At 42.2% G+C, this 9,972-nt stretch overlaps 1 long non-coding RNA gene across 1 annotated transcript; it reads left to right on the forward strand.

Annotated features, from left to right (window-relative positions):
* Nucleotides 1–2,198: 2,198 nt before the first annotated feature.
* LOC139183531 (uncharacterized) lies at nt 2,199–9,656 on the forward strand. Its single transcript, XR_011567024.1, has 2 exons — nt 2,199–2,283; nt 9,470–9,656. It is a non-coding gene; the product is annotated as an uncharacterized lncRNA (long non-coding RNA).
* The last annotated feature ends 316 nt before the right edge of the window (nt 9,657–9,972 follow it).

Below are 9,972 nucleotides of genomic sequence, written 5' to 3' on the forward strand. Positions count from 1 at the left end.
GGCTACCCACTCCAGTATTCTTTCCTGGAAAATTCCATGGACAGAGAAGCCTGGCTGGCTATAGTCCACGGGGTTGCAAAGAGTCAGACACAACTGGGTAACTAAGCATACAATATAAGAGATATAACATCTGGGATAGTCATATGCTGGTGACTAAGGCATCTTCTGGTACTATTGATATGTCTGTTAGGTTCTTTTGTTTGGAAAGACAGTTATCACCTGCCAAGGAATCTACAAGTAAAGGCATTCTTATCATCTGCCAGCTTAGACATACAGTGACATAAGCAGCCCCCAGTGTACAAATGGGCTACATTCCAGATTAACAAGTCAAGCTCTAACAAATTTTCTATTAAAAGCCATTATCAATGTCACTCTTCTCAGATTGGCCCACAGACTTCATATAAAATATAACTGAAAAAGTGGAAGTGTTAGTCACTCAGGCATGTCTGACTCTTTGCCACCCCATGGACTGTAGCCCACCAGGCTCCTCTGTCCATAAACATCCCCAAGGAAGAATATTGGAGTAGGTTGCCATTTCCTTCTCCAGGGGATCTTCCCAACCCAGGGATCAAATCTGTGTCTCCTGCGTCTCCTGCATTGGCAAGTGGATTCTTTACTACTGAGACACCTGTGTGCAAAGCAAGAGATGGAAAGAATACGAAAAGAAGGGAATGGTCTTATTCAGCAATAGTATAGAATTTACCCTCCCTTTCTCCCACATCAGGCTTCCCTTGTGGCTCAGCTGGTAAAGCATCCACCTGCAATGTAGGAGACCTGGGTTCAATCACTGTGTTGGGAAGATCCCCTGGAGAAGGGAAAGGCTACCCACTCCAGTATTCTAGCCTGGAGAATTCCATGGACCATAAAGTCTATGGGGTCACAAAGAGTCGGACACGACTGAATGTCTTTCACTTTCACTTTTCCTCCCACATTGGTCTTCCCCTCTCCCCTGGTCTCTGACATGACCAACTTCTGGATAATGATAAGGAAATAGTGTCATGAGAAAGAAATAGCAGCATCAGGGCAAAGTTTGGGGACCTAGGGAATGCTCAGTGAGTCTTCTTAAATGTTAGTGTCCAAAGGGGTCCCCCAGGATGCTTATTAAAAGTACAGCCCCAGTTCATCAGCTGTGGGACACAAGCAGCCCGGGTGATTCTGAAACAGGTCAGGCTTTGAGGAATAGCTTTTTCTAAATATAGAAAGGAAGGAAATAAACTAGCCTTACATAAATGCTGGCCCTTGGTAATCTGAACAAGCACAACATGAACTCGCTCTCATAACGTGAAGGATAAATAAAAGTCTGCTGTACTTTTATGTCCAACTTCCCCTCTACGATGTGTTCGGTGAGGAAGCCTTTCCTTGGTGAAAATGAACCCCTTGATGGTTCATTTTTCTCATTCCCAGGAAGCTTCCCCCCTACACATGCACCCACAGATTTGTGAACCCCAGCTTGGCTGACCCTGCTCCTGAAACTCCAGTGCGTCTGCATATCACTTGGAGATCTTGTTAATACGTGGGTGATTCGATAAGTCAGGGCGGGGCCTGAATTTTAGCACTTCTGACAAGCTCCCAAGGAGCGCTACTGCTGCTGCTCCAGGGACCACACTCTGAGCAGCAAGAAGTGGAGGACAGAGAGAGCCAGGGTCTTCATTGCTGCGCACGGGCTTTCTCTGGTGTTGCGAGCAGGGGCTACTCCTTGTTGCGGTGCATGGGCTTCTCGTTGCGGTGCATGGGCTTCTCATTGCGATGGCTTCTCTTATTGCAGAGAACGGCTCTAGAGCACGCAGCTTAGTACTTGTGGCACACGGGTTAGTTGTTCCATGGCATGTGGAATCTTCTCAGACCAGGGATTGAACCTGTGTCCTCTGCATTGGCAGGCAGATTCTTATCCACTGCTCTACCAGGGAAGTCCTGATAATGCTATTTTATTTTTTAAGCAAAGAGATAATCAATAAAGAATTGAGGATAGTGATTACCTCTGATTGGGTCACAGATTTAGCTCCAATGACTTTGAAAATGTTCTAGCTATAATGTGGCAGGTTCACTAAGTGCTTGTATTATTATCGTGCATTTGAAGAGATTCAAAACACAAAACCCCGAAATATGCTGCTTTGGCATATTGATTATTTTGATTTAGAGGAAATTGAAAAAAACAGCAGATGCAAGAAGGTTGTTTTGACCTTCCTTTTTCCTTCCCAGTAGCAGGATATGAAATTCCCATATGAAGGATGCTGTCCCTACACCAGGAGGAAAGAGATGAGGAATCAAGGCCAAGAGAAACAGGTACAAACAGACCTTGTTAAAATAATTCTTATCTTCTTTTAGTCTTCCCAGATTTTGTAGTTACTTTTCCAAAATCACCACTCTTTGTTTATTCAACCTAGTATATAAGCACTTAGGCCCAGCCACATCTTTGAGTCTTCATTTTTCTGTGGGGACACCCTGCAGATGTAAAATTTGATAAAATGTGTATGCTTTCCTCCTGTTAACCTGTCTCATGTCAGTCCCAGCTGGAAACCAAAAGAAAGTAGAGGAGAAAACTTACCTCCCTTATACATTATGACCTATATTTTAAGATTTATTTTTATCTGTTTAGTGTTACATGATAAAAAGGAATTTCAGGTATGTAAGTGTATGTTACTGACTGCTATGTAACAAACCACCCTAAACAGTGATCTAGTCTCACTGCTAATTTTGTCAATTTACTGGGAAGTGCCTCTGCCCCTTGTGATGGTGGCGGAGTCACTCAGGTAACCACCAGCAGGTGGAGCTGCTGGGCTGGAAGCTCCAAGAAGCCCTTCCTCGTCTATGTAGGAGTTGGTTGTGGTGCCGGCTCTTGATGGGGCATTTTGGTTCTCCTTCACATGCCTTTTCTTTCTGCATGGTTTCTGATCATCGACAGCCTTTCCTCAAGACCTTCCTCTTAAGCAGAATAGCCTAGGGTTCCTTATAGCATGCCAGCTGGATTCCAAGACAGAAAAAGCAGAAGCTACCTTGCTGTAAACGGTGAAGCCCAGAATAGGCCATGCATCATTTCTGCCCCTAAACCTATTGGCTGAAGCCTGCACAAACCTACTGGTTCAGGGGAAGGGAAATAAAATCCACCTCTTGATGGAAAAAGTGGCATGTGCAAAGATAAAGGGAGGATTTGTCGACAGCTGTCTTTGAAGAGTATCTGCCACAGTAAGCCATGGACTATCTTTCCTATAAAAGAAAGGATGGTAATCTGAGTTATAAAAACTGATCTATAGACAGGAATCTGACCTTAAGGGAATTTGACCAAGTCCACCTGTCCTTACTTATAAGTATTTTGATTAGGTATAAGCTTTCATATGCTAACATCAACAAAGAAAGATTATGTGGTAAATAAAATGGTCTTAGTTCACAGAGGAACAAATTTGTGTAAAATGGGTTTTGGTGTCATCAAATTATCTATATCTAGCAAACTTTTGTTGTTGTTTAGTCGCTAAGTCGTGTCCGTCTCTTTGCTGCCCCATGGACTGAGGCATGCCAGGTTCCTCTGGCCTCTACTGCCTCCCTGAGTTTGCTAAGATTCAAGTCCATTGAGTCACTGATGCTATCCAACCATCTTATCCTCTGTCACTCTCCCTTCTCCTTTTGCCTTCAATCTTTCCCAGCATCTGGTTCTTTCCAAAGAGTTGGCTTTTCACAAACCTAGCAAACTAAACACTCTCAAAACTAAATATTTGTAAGGAGGAACACTTGACTCCAAAACTTTTTGCAAAAATGAAAATTCAACAATAGTTAATTCTACTGGTACCAACTTAAGAAAGTAAGGGAAAACTCAATGTTCCTTTGCCCTAAATGAGCATCTTCCTTCTCCTACCCTAATTCTGTTAGTAGAATTATTCTTCCTCAATCAGCAAAGCTCAAATTTTCTAAATGTAGTGGTCACTGTTCTTTTCTTCCTCCTATCAATTTTTCCTTCAAAGTAGTTCTCATTTTCACCCTTCCTCTTTGGGACTCTATCAACAATATAGCCCAGATTTTTATAGCATTTAAATAAGCTGACTACAATCTCCTTCTGTCTCTGATTTCAGGCCCATACTAACCTAGGACACTTGAACAAGGTCATTCCAAAAAGGCTTCTTCCTATTTCCCTGCTCCCAGTCAAAAATTTCATTGACTCTTCCTTCTCTTCACTGCCCTTGGTGGTGGCTGGGGAAATGGTTTCCACAATTCACTAAGAGATTTTTTTCCAAAAATGCCTCTCTTTGGAGATTCTAAGTACATGACTGCTCTCTGCCTGCTCGCTCACCATTCTCCCCAACATGTACTCAAGAAGAGAATAAGAATTACTAGTAGGAGTGGATCACATTCGTTATGTGTAGAGTAGGGGGAAAATTGAGAACCACTGGACTATAAGATAAAGTCCAAATTCCTTGTCAAGTCCTTGAACTCATACAACTTATTTATCTTCTTAATATTTTTCCCACTACCTTTGGCTGAAAACCAATTGTTGCTAGAAAGAAATGAAAACTGGAACCTTGGTCCCCATTGTCATAAAGCTTACTGCATAATAGGAAAGAAAAGCAGTAAACAAATGAGCTCATTGTGTTAAGGGATGAAGCAGGGAACTAAAGGCAGGGAGATGAGGCAGGCTGCTGGCTCCAGAGCTGACCAGAGAGCTCCAGCATCCTCAGTCATCCCGGATTAAGGAGGAGAGCTTCTCCATTAGAGTGATGTCTAACCACTTCCTCTCTATGGAAATAGCAACCAAGCAACTGCTGATTCTCTTATTCTTGGGCTCACCTCATCCAAACAAGGGTGTGGGTGAGGAAGCCGACTCAAGATCCAAAACAACATAACAGTTTTCTGACAGATCCTGAAAATAAGTAAGATATATTCTGGTAGATTTTGTTAACCACCCAGTGTGTCTAAAATGGGAAAGAAAACAGAATAAAACAAAAAAAAAAGAGAAGCTGTGGGTATGTGTTGTCTGTTCATATTTTGTGGCTTGTCCTCCTGTTTGTTTTGTCAGTTATTTTTATTAATAAGGAGCAAAACAGAAAAACAGAGTGAGTCACAAGTAGAAGATGCAACTTCAGGGTCTCTGGCTAAGTATCAGAAGATGACCAAAAAAAAAAAGTAAGTAACTAGGACTGAGGCTCTCTTGAAACCAAGAAGGCTGGGGTCTCATGCCAAGGGCATTGACTGTGTACCTTCCACTAGGGGAGTCTGTCCTGGGCAAGCAGGTCAGGCATTTGGCATGATCTGCAGGAGGAACTTGGGCCTGGAACATAAAAGGAACAAGCTTTGAGGCCAAAGTTATGTTTGACTCCTGGTTCCAACACTTTCCAGCAATATAAGCCTCAGTTTCCTCCTCTTTGAAAAGGAAAAGATAAAGCCTTTCTGGCAGATATTTTGGTGAAAATTAACAGATGATATAAGAGAAGATGCAGCTTCCCTGGTGGCTTAGATGGTAAAGAAAACACCTGCCAGTACAGGAGACAAGAGTTCGATCCCCAGTCCAGGAAGATCCCCTGGAGAAGGAAATTGCAACCCACTCTAGTAGTCTTGCGTGGAGAATCCCATGGACAAAGGAGGCTGGTGGGCTACAGTTCATGTGGTTACAAAGAGCTTGACATGACTTAGTGACTGAACTATAGTAACAATATGAGAAGACACTGGTTCACAGTAGACTTTCAGTAAATTATAGCTGTTGTTTTTTTTTTTTTGCAAAAATAGGCCAAGGTCAGCTATTTAACTTAACCATGTACCCCAGTGAAAAAACACAGTGAGACCACCTGTATGAACAAATCTTCCCAACAGCTTAAGGAACCATCAAAACTCTCTGGCTGTCGGTTGATAGGCAAAGGTAGTTGACTGCTCTAAATGTGTCCCTCATACACATGGGGTTAGTAAAGTCTAAGCATTAAGAGAAATTGTTATTTTAGAGTTTAGGTCAGATCAATGCATGGCACATAGCACGCAATAAATAGTGAATGCTTTTTTTTTTAAATTGCTATTGTCTTTTTATAAACTGAAAAATTGAATACTGCTATTTTAAAAATTCTGAATTTCCAAGCGTCTTACTTACCAAATGCTATCACTTCCTATCACCTACAAGCCCAGATGGTATTAATTAATGAAATTAATTTTGCCTTAGAATTTTCCTTCCCAGATCTTTTTTTTTCTTTTCCACACTTTTACTATAACAAAGGAGGCCTCAACATTTTTAGGAAGAGTTCTACTGGTTTTATCAATTTTTTAGGCACTATTGAGAGTTAATTTTAAGGTCTTTGGTGGAGAGATGGTAACATAAGCACAAAGAAATTTCATCATCGCCATTTTCTCCTAAGATGAACATGCTTATTAAGCTTTCAATCATGGGCAAGTGACTTAAAATTATACAACATGTATTTCTGTCTTTCCTACTCTGGCTCTTCTCCCTCAGATTGTAGAAGAGTTGGGCCATTTAAGATGCCACATCTCGCTGAAGAAGCTGAAGTTGAATGGTTCTATGAAGACCCACAAGACCTTTTAGAACTAATACCCAAAAAAGATGTCCTTTTCATTATAGGGGACTGGAATACAAAAGTAGGAAGTCAAGAAACATCGGATTGCTGCTACTGCTAAGTCACTTCAGTCATGTCCGACTCTGTGCAACCCCAGAGATGGCAGCCCACCAGGCTTCCCCATCCCTGGGATTCTCTAGGCAAGAACACTGGAGTGGTTGCCATTTTCTTCTCCAGTGCATGAAAGTGAAAAGTGAAAGTGGACTCGCTCAGTCGTGTCCGACTCTTAGCGACCCCATGGACTGCAGCCCACCAGGCTCCTCCATCCACGGGATTTTCCAGGCAAGAGTGCTGGAGTGGGGTGTCATTGCTTTCTCCAAGAAACACCTGGAGTAACAGGCAAATTTGGCCTTGGAGTACAGAATGAAGCAGGGCAAAAAGCTAATAGAGTTTTTCCAAGAGAATGCACTGGTCATAGCAAACACCCTCTTCCAACAACACAAGAGAAGACTCTACACATGGACATCACCAGATGGCCAACACCCAAATCAGATTGATTGTATTATTTGCAGCCAAAGATGGAGAAGCTCTATACCATCAGAAAAAAAAAAAAAAAAGACCAGGAGCTGACTGTGGCTCAGATCATGAACTCCTTATTGCCAAATTCAGACTTGAATTGAAGAAAGTAGGGGAAACTACTAGACCATTAAGGTATGACCTAAATCAAACCCCTTATGATTATACAGTGGAAGTGAGAAATAGATTTAAGGGACTAGATATGATAGAGTGCCTGATGAACTATGGACAGAGGTTCATGACATTTTACAGGACACAGGGAGCAAGACTGTCCCCAAGAAAAAGAAATGCAAAAAGTCTAAATAGCTGTCTGAGGAGGCATTGCAAATAGCTGTGAAAAGAAGAGAAGTGAAAAGCAAAGGAGAAAAGGAAAGATATAGGCATCTGAATGCAGAGCTCCAAAGAAGAGCAAGGAGAGATAAGAAAGCCTTCCTCAGCGATCAATGCAAAGAAATAGAAGAAAACAATAGAATGGGAAAGACTAGAGATCTCTTCAAGAAAATTAGAGATACTAAGGGAACATTTCATGCAAAGATGGGCTCGATAAAGGACAGAAATGGTATGGATCTAACAGAAGCAGAAGATATTAAGAAGAGGTGGCAAGAATACACAGAAGAACTATGCAAAAAAGAGCTTCACGACCCAGATAATCATGATGGTGTGATCACTCACCTAGAGCCAGATATCCTGGAATGTGAAATCAAGTGGGCCTTAGGAAGCATCACTACAAAAAAGCTAGTGGAGGTGATGGAATTCTAGTTGAGCTATTTCAAATCCTGAAAGATGATGCTGTGAAAGTGCTGCACTCAATATGTCAGCAAATTTGGAAAACTCAGCAGTGGCCACAGGACTGGAAAAGGTCAGTTTTCATTCCAATCCCAAAGAAAGGCAATGCCAAAGAATGCTCAAAGTACTGCACAATTGCACTCATCTCACACGCTAGTAAAGTAATGCTCAAAATTCTCCAACCAGGCTTTAGCAATATGTGAACCATGAAATTCTAGATGTTCAAGCTGGTTTTAGAAAAGGCAGAGGAACCAGAGATCCAATTGCCAACATCTGCTGGATCATGGAAAAAGCAAGAGAGTTTCAGAAAAACATCTATGTCTGTTTTATTGACTATGCCAAAGCCTTTGACTATGTGGATCACAATAAACTGTGGAAAATTCTGAAAGAGATGGGAATACCAGAACACCTGACCTGCCTTTTGAGACCTGTATGCAGGTCAGGAAGCAACAGTTAGAACTAGACATGGAACAACAGACTGGTTCCAAATAGGAAAAGAGTACGTCAAGGCTGTGTATTGTCACTCTGCTTATTTAACTTATATGCAGAGTACATCATGAGAATGCTGGGCTGGATGAAGCACAAGCTGGAATCAAGATTGCTGGGAGAAATATCAATAACTTCAGATATGCAGATGACACCACCCTATGGCAGAAAGTGAAGAGGAACTAAAGAACCTCTTGATGAAAGTGAAAGAGTAGAGTGAAAAAGTTGGCTTAAAGCTCAGCATTCAGAAAACTAAGATCATGGCATTCTGTCCCATCACTTCATGGCAAGTAGATGGGGAAACAATGGCTGACTTTATTTTAGGGGGCTCCAAAATCACTGCAGATGGTGATTGCAGCCATGAAATCAAAAGACACTTACTCCTTGGAAGGAAAGTTATGACCAACCTAGACAGCATATTAAAAAGAGACATTACTTTGCCCACAAAGGTCCGTCTAGTCAAGGCTACAGTTTCTCCAGTGGTCATGTGTGGATGTGAGAGGTGGACTATAAAGAAAGCTGAGGGTTGAAGAACTGACGCTTTTGAACTGTGGTGTTGTAGAAGACTCTTGAGAGTACCTTGGACTTCAAGGAGATCCAATCAGTCCATCCTAAGGGAGATCAGTCCTGGGTGTTCATTGGAAGGACTGATGTTGAAGCTGAAACTCCAATACTTTGGCCACCTGATGCAAAGAGCTGACTCATTTGAAAAGACCTTGATGCTGGGAAAGTTTGAGGGCAGGAAGAGAAGGGGAGGACAGAGGATGAGATGGTTGGATGGCATCACCAACAGAATGGACATGAGTTTGGGTAAGCTGCAGGAGTTGGTGATGGACAGGGAGGCCTGGTGTGCTGCAGTCCATGGGGTCGCAAAGAGTCGGACACGACTAAGCGCCTGAACTGAACTGAACTGAAGGGACATCAGAGTCATTTTACCTTCACAAATCTTTAGGATCTCTTCATGATAAAACTAGAGGATGTAATACTTCGGAATGAGGCATATTTCCTATAAATATATAATTGTTGGATGATTATTAATAGACAAATACATTTCTCTGTTAATAACTTGAGAGGAATCTAAGAGCGTCCTGTGAGCTGGAAGTGTCCAGGTTTGGTTTCTCATTTTAAGCTTTCCTTTGCAGGGCAGACTGAATGGAGTTCACTTGAGTGTGACGTGTGCTGCAGGGAGTGTGGGCCACCCGCTGTGGGCCTAGATACACTTTTAAGAACCTCATTGAACTTGGGATCAGCAATTCTGGAGTCTACTCTGCTGCAGGCCCTGGGCTGGGCCTGTGATGGAGCTGATTAAAAGAGACCCTTGTGTGTTTTCCCTGTTGCTGAATTTTCTGTGGATTGACACTCTTTGCGCCATGCTGTGAACCTGGTCATTTTTCTTTATTTGTCACATTACCCTTCGTTTGGAGTCTGGTAAGGAATCGTGAGTTTCTCTTCTGCAGTAATTCATCAGGTCACCCTCCTCCTCTTCCCTTGATTGACTTTATGCAGACACAGCCAGTCCATGTCATTCTGGTCTAAATAACACATTTCCCACAACAGTATTGCTTTCTTTCTTATCCTGAATGTAGCACATGAGGTCCCCAATTGAACCTCCAGTAGCCATAAAGCCTGATGGATAAAAGGTATT

Source organism: Bos indicus, chromosome 6 (assembly GCF_029378745.1).
Source record: "Bos indicus isolate NIAB-ARS_2022 breed Sahiwal x Tharparkar chromosome 6, NIAB-ARS_B.indTharparkar_mat_pri_1.0, whole genome shotgun sequence".
Lineage (NCBI taxonomy): Eukaryota > Metazoa > Chordata > Mammalia > Artiodactyla > Bovidae > Bos > Bos indicus.